At 42.8% G+C, this 25611-nt stretch overlaps 1 protein-coding gene and 1 long non-coding RNA gene across 2 annotated transcripts in view; one reads left to right on the forward strand and one right to left on the reverse strand.

Annotated features, from left to right (window-relative positions):
- LOC309659311 overlaps positions 1-19006 on the forward strand; it is a 34506-nt gene extending 15500 nt beyond the window's left edge. Inside the window, exon 2 of the long non-coding RNA XR_014262741.1 lies at positions 52-19006. This is a non-coding gene — a long non-coding RNA (uncharacterized lncRNA). The remainder of the gene's footprint in view (positions 1-51) is intronic.
- Positions 1-25611, reverse strand: part of SETD4 (SET domain containing 4) — a 586654-nt gene that overhangs the window by 201013 nt on the left and 360030 nt on the right. The window contains exon 21 of the mRNA XM_082458843.1: positions 9146-12361. The gene's annotated coding sequence lies outside the window, so the exon portion shown is untranslated. The remainder of the gene's footprint in view (positions 1-9145; positions 12362-25611) is intronic.

Genomic DNA, 25611 nt, shown 5'->3' on the forward strand with positions numbered 1-25611 from the left:
CATTTCTAATTCTATTGATTTGAGCCTTCTCCCTTTTTCTCTTGAAGGGAGGTCCTTTCTTACTACTCCTATGGGTTGAATAATGTCCCCCCCCATCCAAAGATATGTCTAAGTCCTAAGCTCCCAGAACCCATGAATGTGATCTCATTTGGAAAAAGGGTCTTTGCGGTAATTAAGTAATAAGTTAAGGAGCTCAAGATGAGATCATCCTGGATTTAGGGTGAGACCGCCTAAATCCAATGGCAGGTGTCAGAAGAGAAAGGCACAAGGAGTTGACAACAGACACACAGGGAAGAAGGCGTGTGAGATGGAGGCAGAGATTGGAGTGATGCATCTACCAGCCAAGGAATGCCAAAGGTTCCCAGCAGCCACCAGAAGCTAGGAGAAAGGCATGGAATAGATCCTCCCTCCAAGCTTCCAGAAGGAACCAACCCTGTTGACACCTTGATTTTGAACTTCTAGCCCTCAAAACTGCCAGAGAATAAATTTCTGTTGTTTTAAGCCACTCGAATTGTGACAATTTGTTACAGCAGCTCCAGGAAATGAATACATCAGGTGACAAAGCTCAGCAGAACCCAGGGACCAAATGAATCTGATGGTTTGTACAGAGAGGCTGGGAGTAAGCTTACCTTTGCCAAGTCCGTGAAGAGCAGAAGTCCTGCTCAGCAATTTGCGTTCTCTATAAGACTAACGTTTCTTAAATCCCCTCAAAGTCGCCACTGTTTCTGAAATACATTATTCAGATTTATTCATGACATCACTCTCTCTGTCTGCACCCATGTACCTCTCAGGAGTTCACTCCCTCCTACAAAGGCATCCACCCCTGGGCTCCCCTGTGAGCCTCTGGAGAGAAAGAACTCTGCTCTTAAGCTCCTTAGGGCCCCAGCACCCAGGGCCATGCCCAGCACATACAGGGGCCTAATAAATGTCTGCTGAGTGGACAGATGGAACCAATCTGTGATTAAAAGTGTCCTCCTTAGAGCATAAATGTGTCTCCCAATACCACCTGTGTCTCCGTTCTAGCTCTTTCCCTAAATACCTCCACCTTGTGTGCTTTTTCAGGACCAATATGGCGTCCACGCATCAGGCCCGCTCCCCTGACCTGTTGAGCCTTCATCACATAAGCCCTTAGCCTGCTGAGCAGAAGCCCTGAGCACACCATGCTCTTCTCCACACATTTTCACATTCAGTGCTGTTCCTTTGTTCAAACTCCTATTCCTTCAAGTCTCAACTCAAACGCAATGACCTCCAGGAAACCTTTCTGAATTTCCTTAAATAGCTTTGACCTTCCTCTTCCATCACACTTGGAAACACTTAGCATTGACAGCTAGCTGTGTGCTTTTTGTTGGTGGTGGAGGAGGTGGTGGTATCAATATGACTGAGCCTCTGCTGGGTGTCCTTCCCTTCATTATACCAATTATCCACTTTTATTGTAATTTCTTGCTTGTCTGCCCACTACGTTAGAAGCTCCAGAGGACAGAAGTCTTTTCCCCTTGAAATCTGGCTTGTAATTTCACTGTGGCTTCAACTTCTTATCTGATGACCTCATCTCAGCTTACCCAGAAATTCTCCCAAGGGCTCAGGAACCGTTTGGACCACAGATCCAGCCCAGACCACCCTGATGGAACAAATGCCAACCACACTTCAAAAGGACGCAGTTTCTTGTTTCTAAAATATTTACGGGCTTCCCTGGTGGCGCAGTGGTTAAGAATCCACCTGCCAATGCAGGGGGCACGGGTTTGAGCCCTGGCCTGGGAAGATCCCACATGCCACGGAGCAACTAAGCCCATGTGCCACAACTACTGAGCCCACGTGCCACAACTACTGAGCCGGCGTGCCTAGAGCCTGTGCTCCGCAACAAGAGAAGCCACCGCAACGAGAAGCCCACGCACCTCAAGGAAGAGTAGCCCCCACTCGCCACAACTAGAGAAAAGCCCACACGCAGCAACGAAGACCCAACGCAACCAAAAATATAAATAAAGTTAAATTAAAAAAAAAAAAGTATTTGCTAGTACCTCTCAGATTTTAAACATTTCCCCAAAAGCCATTATAAATGGAGTCTATGATTTTTAGAATATTATTACTTCAGAGGAAGGAGGACTCACGTCAGTTGCCCATGCAGCCAAGCCGGCACAAAAACCCCTGGTGAAAAAGGTCTCTTAAACAGAAACCAGTAACCGGGCTGAGCTGGTACAAGTAGCTCCCCCTTATCCGCGGGGGAATACGTTCCAAGACCCCCAGTGGGTGCCTGAAACCAGACTGAACCATATTTATGCTGTTTTTTCTATACATACATATCAAAAAGTTTAATTTATAAATTAGGCGCAGTAAGAAATTAACAATAACTAATAATAAAATAGGAGAATTATAACAATATACTATAATAAAAGTTCTGTGAATGTGGTCTCTTTCTCTCAAAATATCTTATTGTACAAATATAATGCCTTTTCCATCCTAAGTGCTTACTGTGCACCGTGGCCATAGCTTTTGCACTTTGAAGTATGAGAGAAAAACTAGAACAAATTTCTTTTTCTTTCTTCACAGTTTCACAGATAAAAGATTCCTTGTTACCGTAGGTCTTAGCAACCTCAGCATAGGATTTTTCTTCTTTCCTTAAGTCGAGAACTTTCACCTTTTCACTTAAAGGAAGCACTATACAGCTTCTCTTTGGTGTATCCAAATTGTGAGCATCACTGCCTTTGTGCTTTGGGGCCATTATTAAGTAAAATAGGGGTCACTTGAACACAAACCCTGTGAGTGGTCTGATGACCAATACGGCTACTGAGTGACCAAGGGGCAGGGCACACTGGACATAAGGATGATTCACGTCCCGGGTGCGATGGCGCAGATGGCATGAGATCTCATCACATTACTCAGAACAACTTAAAACTTGATGAGTTGTTTATTCCTGGAATTTTCCACGTAATATTTTCAGACCATGGTTGACTGCAGGTAACTGAAACTGCAGGAAGCAAAACCATGGATGTGGGGGTGGGGTTACTGTATAGGAAACATGTCTGCAGCACAAGCAAGGGAAGACAGCCCTGCGCAGATGCAGTGGAAGTCCGCCCACAGTGTGATGTGCATGTGTGTTCACACTGAGTGTAACTAAATACCCCCGGCTGGTCTAAACTGTGTTCTTGGGTTGGGGGGGATTTCATTCTTCTCCACTGGAGTAAAGTTGGTTTCCACGAGCCCTTTCAACTTGCCTGTCTTTGTGTTTTTATTACTTCCTTGTTGCCCATTTTTATAAGTAAAACTTTTCTCTGATAATGACTGCATCTCCCTAAAAGCTTCTTCTGAGTTCTTATTTTCAAAGCAGTTGGATCCATCTTCATATTTTCCTGCCATAATTGCCTCAAGCCAATTTCTTTTAAAGGAATTAAAAATGCAAATCTAATATTCTAATTGCATAATAGGATCATCTTGGCAGCTCGATCAATACTATCTCCCACTGTCAATACTATGGCCGGGCTGTGTGGATGTCAGAGCCCACTGGTCTCACTTTATCACTGGCCCCATGGCCCATCCACATCTATAAGATGTGACATTTTATTGGTGGCCTTCCATCAATCAGCTCTAATTTGTGCATCACAGAGATGCACGTTGTCATCTCAGCATCCGCGTTGCCCTGGGCACCAGACAGCACAGAGTTGAAGCTTTCATGTTTCCAGGGACTAAGTTAAATGGCAAGAAGGAGGCTGGTTGACAACCACACACAGGATTTTTTTTCCAGGTCACCGTCCAATGGAATTAGAAGCAAAGGACCTATGACAGGTCACCCCAAAGATCCTAAACCTGTCAGTACGGCTACAGATCATTACAAATGACACAGGTCTGGAGTCAGGAGACCCTGGCTGACAGATCCAGCTCAGCCATTCCCCAGGGGTCACCTTGAGCAAGTCACCTAGCCTCTAGGTGCCTCAGTTTCCCCTCCTACAAATTAACCGTGTTCACCTAGGTTGAATGCTAAGGTCCCTAGCAACCTACAACTTATTTTACTTCTAGAAGAGTGAAGATCATACTCTAAGTAGCAAGGATGAAGGATATTGTCAGTTGATTGAGATAAGAAACATCGTTACTACTTCTGGGCTATTTGCCAATTAACAGTAGAAACATCATAATTAGCACATATCATGCAAATTCTACTTCCGTTAAGAAGTGTTTTTCCAATAGATGTGTTGGGGAAAAAAAGAGAATGTTTTCCCACACTCTCTTTCCAGCAGAATTTTTTTTTTTTAGGTTTCAAATACCGTACTATTTGATCCAAAACACAATCATTCAATTTACCCACCTAAGCCAGCACAAAGGTATAAAAACTATGCCAACGATCATAAATTTCCTTAAATAGAGCTAAGCAGTTGAAGTGTAGCAAAATTTCAGGTTCTTATTAAATCTGATTTTAGGGTAAGCTGATTTTGAATAGACAATCAGGTCAAAATCTTTTAGATTCTCTGAAGAACACCTTTCTAAAATTATGACAGCACACACTAAGTCTCAAAATGTAATTTATTTGGCTTTGGAGGAAAGCACTCTGTGTATATATGTGGGTATCTTACATGTAACTATAATAAAATTTCTTATTTATGGGGTTCTTTGTAGATTATTCAATTAACAATTATCCATTACATGCTGGGCATTGTGTAAGGAGCTTTCGTAGACATTTCTTTATTGGGTTCTCAGGGTGACCTCAGGGGTCAGATGAGAGTGGGCTTGTTGTTTCCAGAGGAAGAAACTGAGGCTGGAGGACAGTAAGAGGCTCCCCAGGAATTATCAGGAGACATGAAAGTGACAGAAGACTCAAGGATTGTTCAAGAAAACAAGGAGCAAAGGAAAGATTCTGAAGAGTTGAGTCAGCAAAGGGTTCAATTTTCAGAAGGGTGGAGGGAGGGCTTGGAGATAAGGCGGGAGAGAGGAAGGGTTATTCTGTGAAATACAGATCAGTGGGCTTAATATTGATCCCTGGCAGAAAGCGAGAACTAATCATTACTGGTTGATCTGTGAGCTCAGGGACGAGAAAACAGCGACTGCCAAGAGGCTGCCGTCTCCTACACAAGCCACCCCAATCTAATCTCGTTTCCTCTCTTGATAGGGTTATTAGGCTGGTTGATCAGTGGATCTGGGTTTCAGCAAGGCACTTGACAGAGTCGCTCAGGATATTCTTGCGGACAAGAAGGAGAAATGGGGGTGGGACTAGAGGACAGTTAAGTGAATTTGTAACTGGTTGAACAAGCGTGTCCAAAGCGTTGATTAATAGAGTGATGTCAGCCTACAAGGAGGAAGCCATGTGCCCTGGGGCTCTGTGTTTTGCTCTGTTCTGTTCAACCAGCTTATCAGTGTCTTGAATGATGTTGTAGGAGGCATGCTTGTTAGAACATGGAAGGACATAATTATGGGGTCACTAATAGGTTAAAAGAATCAGGGTCCAAAATGTGCTCACCCTGCTAGTCCAATGGCCCCAAAACCTTACAGAAGAAATGTAAAAGGAATGAGTTGTATAGTCCTTTGATTGATTCCCAGATCAACAGCACAATAGAGAATCTCAGCTTAGGAGCAGTTCAAGGAGAGAAGACTTGGTCCCAGGCAAAATAGCCCTCATAAACTGTTGTAGCCAGTAGCAAAATCTAAGGGGTCTTGGACATCATTAGTAGATTTCCAGGGCCCCCTCTAAAAGTAGTTATGATCTTGCTACCTGGTGGGCTGGTAGAGATACAGGTTCAGGTCAGGCACTGCATTCTAAGGCAGGTAAGAGACAATGCATAGGAGGGGAACAATACAAGTGAGAGATATGGCTACTACTCTAGGTGAAGAATAGTTGACATGGTTGGTGATATTTACACGAGGAGAAGCAAGGTGGCAGTCTTCTAATATCTGGAGAGCTAACATAGGAAGAATGAGAAAACACAATTTTCACTGCTCCATAAAGATGGAGGGAGTTACAGAAGATCAGAGATAGAGTTTCAGGGCAACCAAAACACAGATGTTGCCACATGAAGGACTGAGTTCTCAATTCTTAGTTCCCAGTATTGAGTTTATAGGCTGGGCTGTTGAGGGAACTATTTTTTTCTGGAGTGAGAATTGCCCTGTGTGATTCTACAAGGCAAAATATTTGATGTATGTAGATGTGTGGACAGGAGAATTGTCATAGAGCCTGCTGATAAAATCCAACACACAAGCACTAGCAAAGTATTACTTCAAGGTACTTTGTGTACATAGAGAAAGTGTGATGGAAAACTAAAAATGACCATGACACATTGCTTTCCCTGGAGGAGCTTAAAATCTAAAGACACGTAAGTAAATATGTAATTGGCTTTAAATAAAAGGCAGAATAAAGTAGATTGTAATAGAGGCTCAAAGAAAAGATCAGCAGGATAAGGAGAGGGTCACATTTAACTTTAAGTTGGGTTTGGAGGCCCATCAAAGACGGCTTCATGGAACAGGTAGCATTTGACTCAGTGGGAGTTGGATTTCCAGCCCAGACCTCCAGGCAGCTCCACCGCAGCCCTACTGACATTCCAAAGGTCCCCATCCCTGCACCTTCTTCCAGGTTTATTTTACCCTTTTGAAACTTCTTCTCGTCTGTGTCGTTTCTTTGACCAGATTTTGTTCTCTGTCCACACCTGCCACTGGCAGCTTAAGATGTCCTTTGCTTCCCTACTTCCCCATCACCCTCATTGCTACCCAGGACTTGCCTCCATTCTCTGTGCCCCAGCCCTGTCCACTTTCACATCTGACAGAGTCCTGGAACAGGGTGTCACTTCATCACCTTTGCCATGTTCTGTGGTTTAGAAGCAAGTCAGAGGTCCCACCCACATTCAAGAAGAAAGGATTATACCAGGTATGAATATGAGGCCACCTGAAAGTCTGTCTGCCACAGGTACCGAACAAGAGTCATTAAGACACCTGGAGCAAGGAGAGGAAAGATGGGACAAGGGCACAGATGGCTGACAGTTGAGTGCAGGGTGCGGGTTCGTGGAGGGTGTCGGGCCGGACCTGGGGGAAGCCTTTAGAAGTGCCCTTGTCTTCCTCTCAGCTCTTGCACAGACAAATGCCTTGTCATCCTATGAGTATAACAAGGGGACAATTTAGGCACCGAGTAGTCACCTCTGAAGACTTGTTTAGTTATCAGTAACTAACTAAAAAGACAGTAAATACTTTCAGGCATGAGCAGGTGCCCATCACAGGCAGCACGCAGCCTTGCGTTCTTCCCCTTCACAGTTCTGGAAGGCTTGCACCCTCGAGGGCACTAATCCACCCAGCTGTGGCGGCTGACACTGCTGGGATTTACACGTCTTGGCCATCATACAGGCCCCCAGACTGTTGTTAACATTATCCCCCCAGCCATGTGTTTACATATGGGAATTCCTGTACATTACCAGCTGTTTAGACATAACATTTTATTGCCAGCGGTTTAAACTCCACATCGCACTCGGAGCTTGTTGCTGGAGCCTCTCCCTCAGCTTTCTCACAGTGCAAGGTGTTGTCTCCCTTGAGAACTGAGCATTTAAAAATTAATCACCATGATGTTTCATTCCACAATGAAGATCCTGTTCTATTTATTTCCTCTTCTTAAGACCTGACCCTGGAGATCTCAGGGGAAGACTGTGTGTTTTGTTATTTTCTCCTTCTGTAAAGTGGTCTGAAAACTGCAGAGAAGATAATCAGGAGATACTTCTAATCCCAGCCATTTCCTCTCTCCAAATATGGCGCCCTCTACGGGGAAATGGTGTTTCCAACAGTGAGTAAGTGCCATAAGTCTGCTGCTCTTTGGGGCATTGACTAATCATAAGAGTAGCTCTGTGATAGGCTGCAAAATGGCCACAGTCCTTCGGTTCTCCATATAATCACACCCTTAGCAATGTGACTTTGTGACTCTTCTCATCAAGAAATGGAGTCTACCTCTCCCTACCTTGAATCTGGGTTGTTGTTATAACTTACTTCAGGCAAAAGAATAAAGTGGACATGACAGGCTGCCAATCTGGGGCCCAGGCATCAAGAGGCCCTGCATACTTCCACCCCTTGGAATCCTGCAAAGATCAAGCCCAGGCTAGCCTGCTGGAGGATGAGAGACCATGTGCAACAGAGACTTGCCATCCTGTCTGTTGGCATCTCAGACTAGCCAGGCCCCAGCCAACCCAGAAGCCGACGGCCGACACATGAATAAACTTGGATGAAACAAGAAAAACTGCCCAGCTGAGCCCAGCCCGAACTGCCAAGCCACAGACATGTGAGAGAAGAAAATGGCTATTGTTTTTGCCTACTCCGTTTTGGGGTAGTTTGTTATGCCATAAGAGCTAACTGATACAGGCGCCATAGTTTATCAACATAAACATCAGGGTTCCCAGTTTGAAAGAATAATGAGGCAAAGACACCTACTAATGATGTCCCAACCTGGCTCATTCTCAAACACTCAGCAGGCTGATTACGTCCCCATTCTTTTTTTCACTAAATCTTTTGAACCCATTTTCGTGAGCCACCAGAACCTCACGCTGAAACTGGAAGGAAAAGACCTCCAGGGGATGGGTTGGGCTGCTATATCTTTTCCTTTCACAAAAACCTTGCAAAACATACTTCTTTTATTTCATCCTTGGATGATTGCCTTCAATTCTTTGTTTCATAAGCTTCTGTTCTTCCAAAGAGCCATGACAGCATTGATTTCAACCTACGATTGCTAGTGAAATATTAAACCTTATTGATTCAAAATTAAGGATTAGTTGCAAGTTGGATACTCTGCATATTTTGAAGATGCACAATTTTATTTCTTCTAGTTGAAAAGTAACCGCAGCTCCACAATATGATTCTTTTTTTTAAGATGGAGTCCTTCAAATCAGCTTTCTCATTTTGTCTTACCAAAATTGTCAAATACATTATGTTGACTAACCAATTTATTCTTCCAAATGAAGCATTCATATTTCTTACTTGTAAGTGTGCTAGTGTGAAAACACATGTTCTTTTCATTAACTACACATTAGGATGCCTCTGCATCCCCCAAACAACAACAAAAACCTCATTGGCTAGAAGTAAAGATATTCTGAGTAAGAATTCAGTAGATTTTTTTTGGTCAAATCATCAGAGTTTATCATTAATTTGATGTTTCATTGAGAGCATACCACTGCTCCCTGAGACTCATACATTTAAAGCTCACCTCAGTACATGGTTACGATGGAAGTTCTTTCTTCTAAAATTCTCTCATAAAATAGAACACCACACCACTGAAGTAAAATCTCTCAGGATGACTCAAGTCTTGGGATCGGCAATGTGCTGTCCAAAACCAAAGTTCACCTGAAGATGCAAAGACATGAAGACATGCATGCAATAGGATACTTATTTCCCAGTTCCTAACTCATAGCCGCATTGCTCTTAGGCATCCACAAATATATACTCCTCTCCAAAACGCAGTTGTTAAACAGTTTTTTTCCTTTGAAGCGATTTGAATGGCAACATTTTTTTTATTGAAGTATAATTGATTTACAATGTTGTATTAGTTTCAGGTGTACAGCAAAGTGATTCAGTTATACAACTGTATATATATATTCTTTTTCAGATTCTTTTCCATTATAGGTTATTACAAAATATTGAATAGAGTTCCCTGTTCTATACAGTAGGTCCTTGTTGTTTATCTATTTTATATATGGTAGTGTGTATCTGTTAATCCCAAGCTCCTAATTTATCCCTCCTCCCCCCTTTCCCCTTTGGTAACCATAAGTTTGTTTTCTACATCTGTGAGTCTATTTCTGTTTTATAAATAAGTTTATTTATATCATTTTTTAGAGTCCAAATGTAAGTGATATCATGTGATATTTGTCTTTTCTCTGTCTGACATACTTCGTTTAGTATGATAATCTCTCAGTCTATCCATGTTTCTGCAAATGGCATTATTTCATTCTTTTTATGGATGAGTAGTATTCCTTTGTATGTGTGTATATATATATATATATACGTATATATATATATATATATATATATATATATATATATATATATATACACACCACATCTTCTTTATCCATTCATCTGTCAACGGACATTTAGGTTGCTTCCATATTAAACATTTTAAGGGAAGTAGATAAACAAGCTAAGCACCTTTCCTTAATATATACATCTCTATATCATAGCTGTATTCGACCTAAAAAACGGTTGCCCTGGTGTGTTCCATGTAGACAACACAAACACAGAATCTCTCTCCCTTTCCCCGCTGGCAGTCACTGTTTAGAATCCCCCACCCCTTTCCCCTCCCAGAGCTCCTCCCCCGAGCTCTGACCCTTACTTCTCATCTCTAACTGGCATTCACTTGGGATGAGGGAACCTCAGCCCCCCAAGCCCCGCGTCTTCCACAGAATGGTATCGTCACTCTACTGTCTTCCCATCCTCCACACCGGAACCATGATGCTGACTCCTGAGGTAAAATGTCTAGAAAGCGGGGTTGGAGGGTCCTTTTGAAATGTAGGTGAGGTGTCTTACGTCCTTATTCTCAGTCTTTAGTCTCAATTTATTCTTTGATCCATTCCTGAATTCCTCAACTGGGACTCACTGGGCTCATCTGACAACTGCAAGGTAGACAGAGAGACAAGCCCAAGTTCTTGGCCTCAAAGAACTAAGAGTCTTGAGGGGAGACACCAACGATCCTGTCCCTTTCCCAGCAGGCTTGCTGATGATAATGAGAAGAGGAAGAGCAGACGAGTCCATTCACTGCTGCTCGTGTCCGTATCACGTGAGTAAATACATAAATAAAGCAAAAACTCTTGAGACTGTAACCAGTTTATTAAGGAGTCTCAGAACATGGGGTTACAAACACAACATGCTTTTATTTCTTCTAAACACTGCCCTTCTCACTTTGCTCTGCTGAATCATCCTTTGAACACCCCTTAACAGTATCTTGGGCAGATTCCACACCTTCCCAGTCACTGGTGCATTCCAAAGCTTCAATCCCAATCTTGATGTAAATCCCATGTCCTCCTTCCCTCTATGCAGACTTGAGCTGGGACCTTAAATGTTGAAGGGTGGGTGAGATCTGCTTCTACAATGCCCACACCCTGCTGCCTGAGCTCTCTCGGTGGATGGGGCAGCGAGGAGGCACCAGAAAGGGACACAGGCCTATTCACTTAAGTGGTCGCTACTGGCATCCTCTCTTGGGTGGTTCTTGAAGCTCTGCTGGCTGCCTGGCTTATGATTCCTCTGAATGGCAGCATCCAAATGCTGGCTGTCTTGTGGGGTGCATGTATGAGCTGAGGGCTCTGTCAGCTCCCTTCTCTGCCCCCACCTACTGCACAATTCCCTGACATTCAGAACCTGGTCCTGGGTTGACCTCTTTCACCCCTGCCCCATTGTTCCCTACATCAGGGGAAAATCCCAAAGCCTCTTACTGCTAGGATTCCTGTGCCTGATGGACACTCCTCTTAGCTGGGTACCAGCAAGATGGTTCAAGCTCAGCTTTCTTCCTGGGATGTCCACTGACCCACAAGAAGCTCAGCCTGCTTCACGCCCACCCTCTGTCCAGGCTGCCTCCCCTCCCATGTCTCTCAGAGAGGCAAATCGGCAAGTCCACTTGTTAAGCCAATGTCCAGCGGGGGAAGGCAAGTCTCCCTTTCTTTCGGACACCTCCAATCTTTTAGTATTTCCCTGGGTTGTCTCACTTGTCTTCATGTTGAGAGGGACGTCTCTTACTCCAATGTCCTCCTTCTCCCCTCCCAGCTTTATTAGAAACACTGGGAAGAGGTGCTGGGTGGGGGCTGGTAATAGGCAGGGTGGGCAACTGAAAAGCCCCACTAAAACCTCTTGGTGTTTGTTTCCAGGGGCTTCCATAGCAGATAACCAAAAATGGAGGGCCTTAAATGACAGAAACTTATTCTTCCATAGTTCTGGATGCTGGAAGTCCAAAATCAAGATGTTAGGAGGGCCACGCTCCCTGTGAAAGCTCTAGAAAAGAATCCTTCCTTTCCTCTTGCAGCTTCTGGTGGCTTTAGATACTCCTCAACTTATAGCAGCATCACTCCAATCTCTGCCTCATCTTCACATGGCCTTCTTCCCTCTGTCTCTGCAGATGTCTCTTCTCTTCTTATAAGGACACCAGTCACTGAATCTAAGGGCCACCCTACTCCAGTATCACCTCTTCTTAACTAATTATATCTGCAAAGACCCCATTTCCAAATAAGGTCACACTTGGAGGTTCCAGGTAGTCATGAATTTTGGGGAAACACTATTCAGTACAATCTTGTTACAGAAAACTTCCAGGTCATTTCCTTGAGAAGCAGAAGAATCAGAGAGAAGCTTTGAGATGTGTCTTGTTCTACAGAGGGCTTCAAGGGAGAGAAACTTTAGTGAAGGTGATGGTACAGGATTCATGCAGGCCCATCACTGGCATCTACAAAAAAAGACGACAAAAAAAAAAAAGGTGGCAGGGAGATAGACAATAATAGGTCATGAAGATTACTGGCTAAAGAGATATCCCTGGACCCTTTAACTACCCTGGACCTAGGAATGACCAGCTTCTCACTCGCCAGCCCCCAATCGCCTTCTTTCCACTCCTTCCAGCCACCACCCTGTAGGTGACCATGACGGCCACCCCAACCCCCATAGCCAGCCCCTGGCAGGGAAGGGGAGAAGCTACATCACGCCTCTGGAAGGAGGTATTTGCCCAGCACATGTTAATACTCTTGATACACTTGCCCGTGGAGTGAATGTACCTGCGGTGTTTCTTCTAGCCCAGTTTGGATGATGTGACACAGCTCAGGTGGGCTTTAGTCACCTGTCTTGGGATCCTGCCATTCTTTGTATGAGGAAGAACATCCTAATCCCCAAAACTAACTTCTAAATCTGCCCTTCCATAATGCATGGATTCCCTAGGGCACCACTACTGGGGAAAAACTCTTTATATAACAATGAGATAAACCATGAAATGTCCAACTTAATACATCAAGCCAGAGGAACGTATTAAAGATTGAGGATGTAATCTAGGCGAGCTCTATTCTTACTCATTTTCTCACTAGAAGTATGTTTAAAACTTAGTTTATATCCTTCTCCCCAAAATAGTGATAAATACTTCCTTATATGTGTCACTAGCTATTAAAATTAATTATTCAAAATAAATAATGCATCATATTCAGGATTAAAAATGGAAATTGTATTTAATATTTTTGAAAGCTTGAGGAAAATATTACTGAAGCTCAATTTCACTTAAACTAGATAATTTGTTACAAATGACATATTTTTAATAAATATTAAAATATGATTCTTCCTTTTTAATAAATAGACATGAGCACAGACTTTGGGCAGAAGCTGGGGCTCTATTCCAGCTCTTTTTCTAACTGTGTTAACTTGGCAAAATAATGGCCCCTATAAGTCTCAGTATTTTCACCTGGAAAATGGGTTTAATGATACAATCTACCTCAAAGTGTTATGATGAGATTAAACGAGTTAATGTACGTAGAGCTCACAGAACAGAGTCTGAAACACAGCAAGCACTACACAAGTTCTACTGTTGTAGTTTTTTGGTAGGCCTTTCTGCCTTGTCTTTTCTTTCTCTCCACTTTAAGTTTCCAAAGTACAGGGGAAAAAATACCAGCAATTATCTCTCCCCAAGCCCTCAGCATGGTGCTCAGCAGAAGCTGGGTGCTTTTAGCGCTGTGGTTGAAGTTGTGGAATCATTTACTTTCCTGTGGCATTCTGATACAGTTCAGAATTATTGATCTTGGTTTCTGGGAACAATATGGTTACATATCAGATATTTTCAGACAAAATTTTGTCTTCTCCTAGAAAGATAAGGTAAAGAGTCACAGCCTCCTAGTCTTGACACAGAGAAATGATCAGCTGGGAGTCAGGAGCCCTGGCCTCGAGTTCCATCTCTGCTGGCTACTAGATACGGGGTCCTTAAAGAAAAAATCACTTTTTCCACACAGACCTGGGTTCTCCCATTTGACAGTAAGAAAAGTTCTTCCTGTGCGATTGTGTCATTAGTAATAATGACAGTGACAGCCATCTCACCTCTAACGTAGACCAGGCATGAGTCAGAGTGCTTTAGAATTACCAACTTCTTCAGTCCTCAAGATACGGTTCCCACACCAGGACTTTAGAGTCCCCACTCTCATTATCCCCATTCTATAGCTGGGGAAACTGAGGCACAGAGGCCCCACTGCTGGTAAGCGGTAGGACCAGAGTCTGGTTCCAGAGCCTGACTTTTTAGCCATTACCCAGTACTGTCACCTCCAAGTTCATCAGCATCTGCAATACAAACAAATCCTTAATGTGCGTCCCCTAAAGCTCAGCATATGTTGGACCCCGTGCCCTCAGGCCTCTGTGACATCACTAGAATAATCCCTCAGCTCATCCTTCAAGAGGCAATTCAATGTCCACTCTCCTGAAGCTTTCCTGAGTCTCAGTGCCAACAGACATCACTCCTACTTTGACACACATTCCAACCCTGGGGCTGGTATGGCCATTGCGGTGTCCTAAGTTGGTGGCCATCGTTTTATATGAATTGTCCCATCTCCCTGCGCACATAATTACGCTCTGACATCAGAGCCTGTGTCATCCTCTATTGGCATCTCCCTGCTGGAGCACATAGAAGGCTCAGTAAATATCGTCACAAGTCAGAGCATCACCGGCGTGTGGTGCATCCTGGTCTGACGTCATCTATTGATTAAGCTGATAGGATGTGGGACGGGGGGTGGGGAGAAGCCTGGGACTCCTAAATTCACGGTGCAGGAACGGAGTGGAGGCAGCATGGTGAACCAAGACTGGCACTGGAGGAGGACAGCAGTTATTCAGGGAAGACAAGGAGTTAGGACACACCAGGCTTATTTCTAAAACAGGGTGTAAGAACGCAGCAGCAGACAGATGCCGAGTTGCCACAGGAGCTTCCTGAAGGACCCTTCACTCAGTCCACAAGAATTGCCCTGGAGGAGCAATGCATCTCTCGTAATGCCATTTCCATGTTTACATTTTTGAAATATTAATGGCCTTGGCTGGCCTTTGTTCTGCTGATCACGGACACAGAACCTGTCCCTAGAGGAGGCGGACTCAGAGCCCAGGATTGAAATTCCATCAAGCCTTTTGGTCAGTAGAAATCCTTTAAGCTATGACAACAACTCAGGTCCACTCCTTCCTTCATTTAATTCCAGAGACTTGGAGGAAGTTTCATCCCTGAGACAGAATTCCACTTCATTTCTAACACCACACACTGTGGCTTAGAGACAGAAGGCTCACCAGCAGGATCGAGGGTCTACAATGTACAGGCCATTCACCATAGGCGGCTGAAGCTGCAAGTGTCATGTACTGTGCACAATGGTTCTCAACCCCACAGCCTGGGAGGAAAGTTCATTTTAGGATTTATACCAGGAGTACACAAATGAGAAGAGGGTTATATCTTTCTGTGTATCTGGTTTGAAGCTCTGTGCACCAGATTGTTAATACCAGAAGACCATCTGAACATCTGTGGATGTGTCTCTACATCAGTGCTGTCTAGAAATGGCTGTTGGATCCACACTAAACAAAGCTCTCGAGAAGAGAGAGAGGACAGAGGATGCCTCTGGTAGAAGCTACAGAAGGCTAGTGTTTCAGGAATGAAAACCAAGCTGCAAAGACAGAGCTGGAAAGTGGGATATTGCTGCTCAAGGGGTGACCAAAATGCCTGGAAACCCCAGAAAGAAAGGACAGTCTCAGTGAGAGGGTTCCAAGTAGTGACAGCAAATGTGCATCCAACTCTCAAGCATTTGGTGGTTCCCCTGCATCCCGTATACGGACCAACTATTGTCTATTGTCGCAGACTCTGCGTGATTAAAGGCTCTCTAGTGCAGTCCCCATCTAAAGGTCACATACGTAACCACACACACACACACACACACACACACACACACACACACACGCTAGCAGACACCACAGGTGCCCTGTCCATATCCCTTTGGCCCTTCCCTTTCCAGTGCACTCTGGCCCAAAGTCCAACTTCCAGCACCTGCACTTTTTTGCCTAAAGGCTTTCTCTGGCCACCAGAACCTGATCTGCTCATAGACATTTCAGGTTGGAATTGACAGGAATTAATGCTACTGGGAGCAGCCAGTGACTGATGGGAGTTAGTGGGTACATACACCTCAAGGTGGGAAAATTCCATAGTTCAAGTTCAATAGCATTTTCCAGAGCTTGGATATATATTACACACACACACAGACAGACAGACAGACACACACACACACACACACACACACACACACACACACTCCTCTACTATTCAGAGAAGGTTTAAATTGTACAACACTCGTATCTTCACATCAATTTTATTATTGTTCTTATCATTTCACTTTAGAAATGAAGAAACTGAGTCTCAGAGAGTTAATAGATACCAAAGTCATATAGTGCACTCAAAACCACTTCTAGGTGCTTCCAGTGCCTTCAGTTTTTCCACTGTGCCAGTGCGGCCTCAATGGAAGGGACAAGCAAGGACACACTTCCAAAGAGCTCATTTATTGTCACTGTGTCTCTTGGTGAAAGGCACAATAGATATAAGGGCAGAACAAACATTACTCTAAACTCAGTGGTGAATCAGTTCTTACCTATTCCCCACCATCTACTGGCACACACTACAAACAATAGTAGATGCTTAATAAATACATGGTGGATGAATGGATAGATGGATGCATGGATGCATGGATGCACGGAAGGATGGATGATGGATGGATGAGTGGATGGATGGATGCGTAGGTGGATGGATGGATGGTGGATGGAAGATGAGTGGATGAATGTAGAGCCATTATCAGTCCTCAGTGAATATCTATGTCTACTGCATCCTGAGCAAGAACAAGGGTGGAGTTACAACTTATTAAATATGATTTGCATATAACCTATTGCCTATTTTACGTCCCAGCACCAAAGACATCTGAGAGGGTTTGTGTGAGAATGTCATCTATTGGGGTTGTCAGAGCAGAAAAAGTTTGAGAAAAACAAGTCTCAAACAGTCACCAGAGGCTAGGTTGAAATCCAGTAGCGGTTTTTATGCCTAAGTGTGCATAAAAACCACTTGCGAAACTTGTTAGAAATGCTGATTTCCTGCCATAAGTCTAAGGTTCTAATTTAATAGGAACCCAGGAATCATGCAGTATCCTCAGGTAATTCTGAAGACACCACAAGGGTTGTGATGCTCTGAATAGGGATGAAGGGATCCCCTTCACAGAGACCTTTTCTTCTCTCCTTTAGTTTATTGTCAGGATTTGCCTTATTGTGTCAGCATCACAAATACACATGAGGCTTGAAGAGGGAGTCATAAGTGGGATATAAAAGGCATCAGTCCCACCCTGGGTACTCAGTGAAAGTGTCAGGGAAAACACAGCATCAAAGCCTTAGGTGTAGATAAGGTAGAGAAGGAGATTAGGGCCCAGAAAAGTCAACCGCCGACCCAGTGCATCAATCCCTTATAAAGCTGCCAAAAGAAAGTGGTCTCACTTTTGCTTGAACACTTTCTGCAATAAGAAGTTCTCTACCTCCTGAAACTGTCATTGTTGAACAGTTTGGTTACACGTTCTTAGTGGTTCCATTTCTGTTTACTGAGGCCACAAAGATGAGGTCCAATTCTCCATGCACCATACAACTCATGGAATATTTAGGGACAAATGGCATGTCTGATCTAAGATAAGCAACCCCCCCCCCCATATTCCTATAAGTATTCATGAGATAGAGATTGACAACTATTAACATCGCAGTGATGCCCTCTGGACCTACCTTTGAATTTAGCCTCCCAGCTGTGGTCAGATACGAATAAGTAGAGAGGGTCTATCGCACTATCATACCCTTTTATGGACACTCTACCTCCATTATTGCCTTCTAAAATCACATTAGCTGATCTAGTAGTCAAATCCTATTGAGCCAAACCTGAATTAAAACCCCAAAGTCTTCTTCACAAAACCTCTCTGTGTGTGGCCATTGATTCAGTTATCAGCACTCGTTGAGGAAAGGCATTCACCCATGTTGTGACTCATCTAACTTGGCCTGCATTTTGGCATCTCTCCATCTGCTCCACGTAGGAAGAGGCTCACTGCTTCTTCAGCCTTCCTGTGTTCACTAAATCTGGGTAGAGCTATCAAAATCAACTCTCCCACCCCTGCCCCCTGGAGATACACCATCATTACGTCAGTGGAGACTCTTGATCTGGGATCTGATCATATCTGCAGAAAGACATGACAGATAAGACTTCATTTCTTATGAAGATAAGAGTGAAATGAAGGGTTCTTGTCATGAAAAATTACTTCCTCCCATGCTGACACTGGAGAATAGGGCAACCAGGGTGCTGTCAGAGTATCCAATGAATGAGGGAACTTTTTTCCTGTCTCACTGATGGTTTAATAAAAGTTTAATCCATTTATATTTACTTTGGTCTATTTTAGCTTTCACTTCCCTTGCTTTTTTTTCTTTCTTCCTTCTTTCTTCCAGAGCCTTCAGCTCTGTTTTTGTTTCTTTTTTCTTTTGAAATTATACAGTCACATTTCTATACTTTTATTATTATAGTATTAAGCATACACAACTATCTTTTTTTCAGATTTTGATGCTAACCAATAACTCTACTCTCCCACCGGATAAGAATCTTTAATTCCACCCTAAATACTGCCTTTCTATCACCCATGACATTGTGGTCGAGAATTTTAATTCCTTCTCATTTCAAATATCCCCTCAAATATTATTATTGCTATTCTTATAGTAGATTTGCCAAATGTTTTTACCCATTTCATAACTTTCTTGCTTTTTGATGCCCACTGATTCCTTATAGCTTCCATTTTCTTCTTTCAGTATTGCATTATTTTATTTGCTCTTTCAGGTAGTAAGTCTCTTAGTCTTTGTATGTCTGAAAATACATTTATTTTACCTTTACTCGTATCAGGGAGTGAAACAATGATATTGAGAGAGTGCTGAGGGTAATGAAAACAGGGGAGATGATGACGAGGACCCTTGACAGCAGCCCTGCCAGCATCCCAGGCTCATAGCTGCTGGGAAAAGCTTCCCTCCTCTTGAATCATCATTTAACTGAGTATAGATATGAAGTTGATAGTTACTTTCTCTTACCATTTAGAAAATAGTATTTGATCATCTTCTGACATGTGTTGTTGCCAATCAAAAGTCTGCTGTCAGTCTGATTGCAGCTCCTTTTCAGGTACACGTTTAATTTAATTTAATTTAATTTAATTTAATTTATTTATTTGGCTGTGCCGGGTCTTAGTTGTGGCATGCGGGATCTAGTTCCCTGACCAGGGATCGAACCCGAGCCCTCTGCATTGGGAGGGCAGAGTCTTAACCACTGGACCACCAGGGAAGGCCCAGGTACACGTTTTAAAGAGTTTTATATCATCTTACATATTCTGTAATTTAATTGCAAGGAGTTGGGTTTGGACCATGTTATGTATCCTCTTCAAGATTTAGGGTTCTACTGCAAACTGGTTAATGATTTTTCATTATGGAAAATTCTCCACCAGTATGTCTTTGACTATTCTCTCTCCTTCGTTCTATCTCTAATTTCTTTCTGGAACTCAGCTATATTTTGGAGCTTCCTGTTTTGTGTTCATTGTCTCAATTTCTGTTTCATATTTGTACCATCTCTTTGCCTCTTTGAGCTATATTTTGAGCATTTTATTTTCTCAGCTTTATCTCCAAAATTATTTCTTTCTTCACTTGCATTAGCAATCTTTGTTTCTTTGTCAAACCCAACTGCTTTTCATCTTGCATTACAAAATTTATTTGTACTTTTCACCTTGATCATCTAAACCATGCCTATTTTCAAATTCTTTGGACATTACTCTTATCTGCAGTTCTTAGTGAATTCTCCCATTTGTTGTGTCTGTTGACCCTCTCTCAAGGGGTGAATGTCACTGTGGGTTTTGTCATTTTTTAGTTACTTGAGGGAAATGAGAACATACAAGCTTGCATGGTGTGTGAGATGTAAGCTTGTCTCTGGCATATGTAAGCCCTTGTGAGAATTCCACCTGTGTGCCCTGGGTTACGGAGGTCACCTTAGGGGGACAGTCTCACTTTGGCTCCTGCAGACTCTGTGGAGTCCCAGGCTAGTTTTTACATTCACGTTGTGCGAGACTTGTTTTCAGTGGTATTTTTTGGCTTGAGATCTGGCTGTGTACATTTAGTTTCACACTCATACTGTGCAAGCTTGTGCTTTCTGATTTCCCTCAAGTAACTCTTGCTACCCAAGGTCCAGAGCATAAAGCCCACATCTGGGGCAGGTGGGTGGAGTTTTAATCCCTATTTCATTGATGGGCAGTCCTTATCTCTGGGAGTTCAGTCTCTCCTCCTGCATCCAGGGATCTTGACGCCTGAACTCCCTGCCAGTGCATTGTTACAACCCAGACCCATAGGAGACCCTCCATCCACAGTCCCCAGGCCTCCTTCTCCTCCAACTCTGGCTTCTTTTTTCTGGCATCTGGAGATCTCCCTTCCCAGCTTTTGAGCTCACCTCTGGATTTTGTTTTTGTTATTTTTGGAAGAGAAGGGGAACTTTCCCAATTATCTCGGTCAACCATCTTGATCAGAAGTTTAAAGGGTCTTTGAAACGTTAGAGGATGTAATTCATGGGCAATGCTTTCCCCTTAGCCTTTTATCGGATGTCTTTATAGCCACCCACCTCTGCATCCGAGTCCTGTAAGAGCAAGCAAGTACCTTTATAGCAAGACAGAAAAATCACACACATTCACGGCGGCAAAAGCCTAACCTCACAGGAACTGCTCTGAAAGGGAAAGCACCATGTGAAGAAACAAGTTTTGATATGTTCAGTGAACACTAGTCTTGGTATCTTCTGTGTGCTCATCAAATAAAAGATGTTGAAATGAAAGGGAAGTTTCTCTACCTCTGTGTTCCTGGCCTGGAAGTGAAACGATTTACATTATAAGAAGCACCATTTGTCTTGGAAATATAATTTTGAAAATAAGACTCTTTCTTTGCAGCTCCTCATCCTCACCCCAGCCCTGGTCAGAAACTCTGAGCAGTTGCAAGTGTATGCAGAGCTGAATGTGCCTGAAGTTCAGTCGTTCAATAAGTTGCAATAGAAATGTTAACAGCAGTATTGATTTTTTATTATGTTTGTATTGCCTGTTTAATTTTATTTTCCTTGCAGGAAATTTTTAAATCAAAAATCCAGTTATTGAAATGCCCCATAAGCCAAGTGATACTAGTGAGGCTAGAGGAACACAGGCATTAAATCCCTCCTGGTTTTCTCTCTTCCACCTTTGCCCACCCCCCAGTCCAAAACTGAAAGCTCCTCCATTTCCAGCTGAGAGTAAATGCATGTGACCTTCAGTTCCACAGAGGTTAACCTAGTCTGATTAACTTTTCCATGTTATTCCATTAAATAAAAACAGTTTTGACACCCAGAGACTAAAGCATCCTAGAGATAATACAATAACCCTATGCAATCATTGCAAATTGGATTGTAATAATTCATTTAGGTGACCATACATATTTGTTATATGTAATATGAAACATCGCAAAATGAAATCAATAGAAATGTTTCTTGTTAATGAAGATATACTGGGCTGTTATGTGTGGGTTGCGGACTCAATACCACAGAAATCTTATTTGTATTATAAATTTCAGGGTATCCTGAGTGTTACAAATGAAGATAGCATTTCTTAAAGAAGCGATGGCTGGTCTTTTAGAAAATTATATCATAAATTTTATGTCATTTCTTGGTCTTTCAAGATCTTTGCACAGCAACATAGTCTTATAATTCAAGTAAAAATTCTGGCTGAGTGATTGCGTTCAACAATTTGCAAACAAACTTTTACCCAAACTTCCATTTTAAAATTACAGAGTTCAAAATAATTTAGCTTCGGTAAGTCTGAAAGATGTTACCCCAGAAGATTTTAATATACTTTTTAGGGTATTTCCTTCCTCCTAACATAAAAACTGAAGATGTAGAGGTAGAAATTGATAGGTATAGGTACAGATATGTAACTATACACACATCAACCACCATGACTGTAATGAACTTCACTATTAGAATACTACCCTTACCTTCACAAATGAAATACAATATAACATAGCATTATATAGTATACTATAGTATGATAATATAACGTATATGTTTATTTATATGTATAGATAAATAAAATAAGATTGTTTTAACTGTGTGTTAACTAAACTCACGTGGTATTTTAAAAGGCCCATTTTAATAGTAAGTTCTTCTGCATTTTGAACAATATTATGGTGATATTTCAGATGAACAGTTGGCAAATATTGGCAATAGGTGCAAAGAATTAGTGAAGTCATAAGTTATGACGCCACTTACACTTCTCCTGTCAAAGCTCCTACGCTTTCCTTCTAGTGAGACCTGACACGCTGATTAAGGCCCATAAGAATGGCATCCATCGCCCTCGTGAGAAAGGAGGATTACAAAACGCAAGTAGAGTTATTTGCAATAATTAAATGGTTATCCTGGATAGTATAAGTTTAAAACAGACCCATAACAGGTAATTGTAATCATGTTTCTCCATCTGTTATCTTTTTGATTAATGCTACTCTCTCCCGTTTCTACTGCACCCTCTGAAACCCTCAACTTTAGGTAAACACAGACTAAAACAGCATCTGCTTTAACTGATTCAACGACTCTCAGCTGAAATCTGGTTCTACCTGCACCCCTTGTGAGCCTCTTGGACTTGGCTGGTGCCCACTTCCACACCCACTGAAGGGCTGTCTGAACGGACAGGAGCTGGGGCTGGCTTTGCCTTTGCCTCCTGCTGTCAGTCTTTTAAATATTTTGAGTCTGGGGTCTTCAGACTACACTGCCCTCTAACTTTCCTCTGCACTGTTTTCTACCTTCCCCTCATTTACCCCCTACACTCACCGGAGACTTGGGTTCCTATGTTGGGGTCATAGGTGTCCATCCATGAGCTTCTCCAGGCTCTTTCACAAACCACACCTGTGACTTTCATCACTGGGACCAGCTCTGCCTCTGAAATGGGAAACTGGGATTCTGTCTTTACACCTTCTACTCCTCTGACTCTCACCTCTGCTTCCAATCTGGTGTCTCCACCTCCTCCAGAGCTTCTCCTGTGTATCATCACAGGTGTCTGGAACCTCCCCCTTCCTCCTGACTCTGCCCTCATCCTGATAACTTGTTCTAGCTCTGCCTGCCTTAAAAAAAGAGAGAGGCAATTCTCTGGATCTGGACCCCGAGATCCTCTCTAGCCACTTCTCTCTTGCCTTCCCTTCCCAGTGCAATTTCTTACACTTCTCTCTTCTTCTCCCCTCCTCACATGCCACCACCAGCTCCCCCTGAAACTGCTTTGGCTGAGTTGCCAATGCCCTGTTAATTTCCAAATCCAGTGGAAACTTGTCTGTCTGTCTTTTTCTCTATCTCCCGTGGCCAGGAATTCCCATTCCCGCAGCATTCTGATTGCACGAACTCATGAACTCCTCGATCCGTGGTTGCTGCATCTTTATCCGTGAAAGATCTCTCTTCCTCCATCTGTTCTTTTTTCTTAATTTGAATTTTTTTTTAAATGATGAATTATTTCAAACATTCATAAAAGTACAGGGAATAGTAGGTTCATCTCTGATTCTCTTATTTTCTCATCCTCAGCAGTTGTTCCTAGTGGCCTCTTCCCCCTGCTAGTGTTAACTACTAAATCCTTTCCATCTCTTCCTCCTGACCTGCAGGTCTGTGTCCTCCCACATCCAGACACCCCCACTGGACACCCTACAGGCTGCTCCACCAAACTGACCTCTTCTGCACACACAAGCCTGCTCTCCTCTTTCATCATTTGTATTGGTGATTATCTGTGTTGCCAACCAAGTTGGATAACGGAACGCTTCTGGCAAAGTTCTGTTATCACATCTCAGAAACTTCTTCATACCCTATCTCTCCTCCCATGCCCAGCCATGGCTTTGGTTCAGACTTTTCTCATTTCTGGCTGGATTTGACATAACAGTCTCCTTGTTAGCCTAGCTCTTCAGTCTCGCCCCAGCACCTTCCAACCCAGCCTCCACCCATCTCTACACAGATGTTTTTCTTCATACAATTAAAATCCTATCATGCTAGAAACAATAAACGCTGGTGGGGGTGTGGAGAAAAGGGAACCCTCTTGCACTGTTGGTGGGAATGTAAATTGATACAGCCACTATGGAGAACAGTATGGAGGTTCCTTAAAAAACTACAAATAGAACTACCATACGACCCAGCAATCCCACTACTGGGCATATACCCTGAGAAAACCATAATTCAAAAAGAGTCATGTACCAAAATGTTCATTGCAGCACTATTTACAATAGCCAGGACATGGAAACAACCTAAGTGTCCATCATCGGATGAACGGATAAAGAAGATGTGGCACATATATACAACGGAATATTACTCAGCCATAAAAAGAAATGAAATTGAGTTATTTGTAGTGAGGTGGATGGAGTTAGAGTCTGTCATACAGAGTGAAGTAAGTCAGAAAGAGAAAAACAAATACAGTATGCTAACACATATATATGGAATCTAAGGAAAAAAAAAAAAGGTCATGAAGAACCTAGTGGCAAGATGGGAATAAAGACACAGACCTACTAGAGAATGGACTTGAGGATATGGGGAGGGGTAAGGGTAAGCTGTGACAAAGTGAGAGAGTGGCATGGACATATATATACTACCAAACGTAAAATAGATAGCTAGTGGGAAGCAACCGCATAGCACAGGGAGATCAGCTCAGTGCTTTGTGACCACCTAGAGGGGTGGGATAGGGAGGGTGGGAGGGAGGGAGATGCAAGAGGGAAGAGATATGGGAACATATGTATATGTATAACTGATTCACTTTGTTATAAAGCAGAAATTAACACACCATTGTAAAGCAATTATACTCCAATAAAGATGTAAAAAAAAAAAAAAATATCCTATCATGCCTCTTCCCTCCTTGGAAGGCATTGGGTCCCTCCTTGAACTCATGATAAGGTCCAGACTATAACATGGGTACCAGATCCAACTGATCAGTCTCCCCACCCCACTCACAAACCCTCTGCTCTTCCAAGCTGGTTATCCTCTCCTTCCAAGAATGCCACTCCCCTGGGTTCCCTCCGACCGCAACCATGGAGCTAACTCTTAAGTCTTCCTTTAAGACTTAGAATCTTGAAGTGTTTCCTCTTCTGCATCACCTTGCTAGGTCTCGAGTTAGGAATGATGCTTCTCCTCTCTGGATGCCTCTATCACTGCTCTTACCTCGCTGCTACTACCATTTGCATGTTGGTCTCCCTGGCCCATCTGTGTAAGCCCAGAAAACAGGGACTATTCTGACCTCTGCATAACCAGGATTTAGCACATTTCCTAGCATTAAGTCCTTGATAAGTACCCAACATCTCCTGACTCAAGAACTTGTTCATATGCACAGAGATGGTGTGCTGGGCCTTAATACAAAATCAATAAAATTGCAGAGGATTGTAAAAACCCCACTAAGGGCACAGTGTTCAGTATAAATTAAACAAACATTTAAATTCAAGAGCCATGATTTCTACTGCTTTAAAGCAAGTCAAGGGAAGTTAGCATTATATATTACTCCCATGTCCTTGAATGCTATTACTTAGGAACCGATAGGCAGATAATCAAATGCTCACTTTATAGGTTGAACCCTTGTCTTATCATAGAAAACTGGATAGTTTTGAATG

Source organism: Balaenoptera physalus (genome assembly GCF_965194825.1).
Source record: "Balaenoptera physalus genome assembly, chromosome: 4".
Taxonomy (NCBI): domain Eukaryota; kingdom Metazoa; phylum Chordata; class Mammalia; order Artiodactyla; family Balaenopteridae; genus Balaenoptera; species Balaenoptera physalus.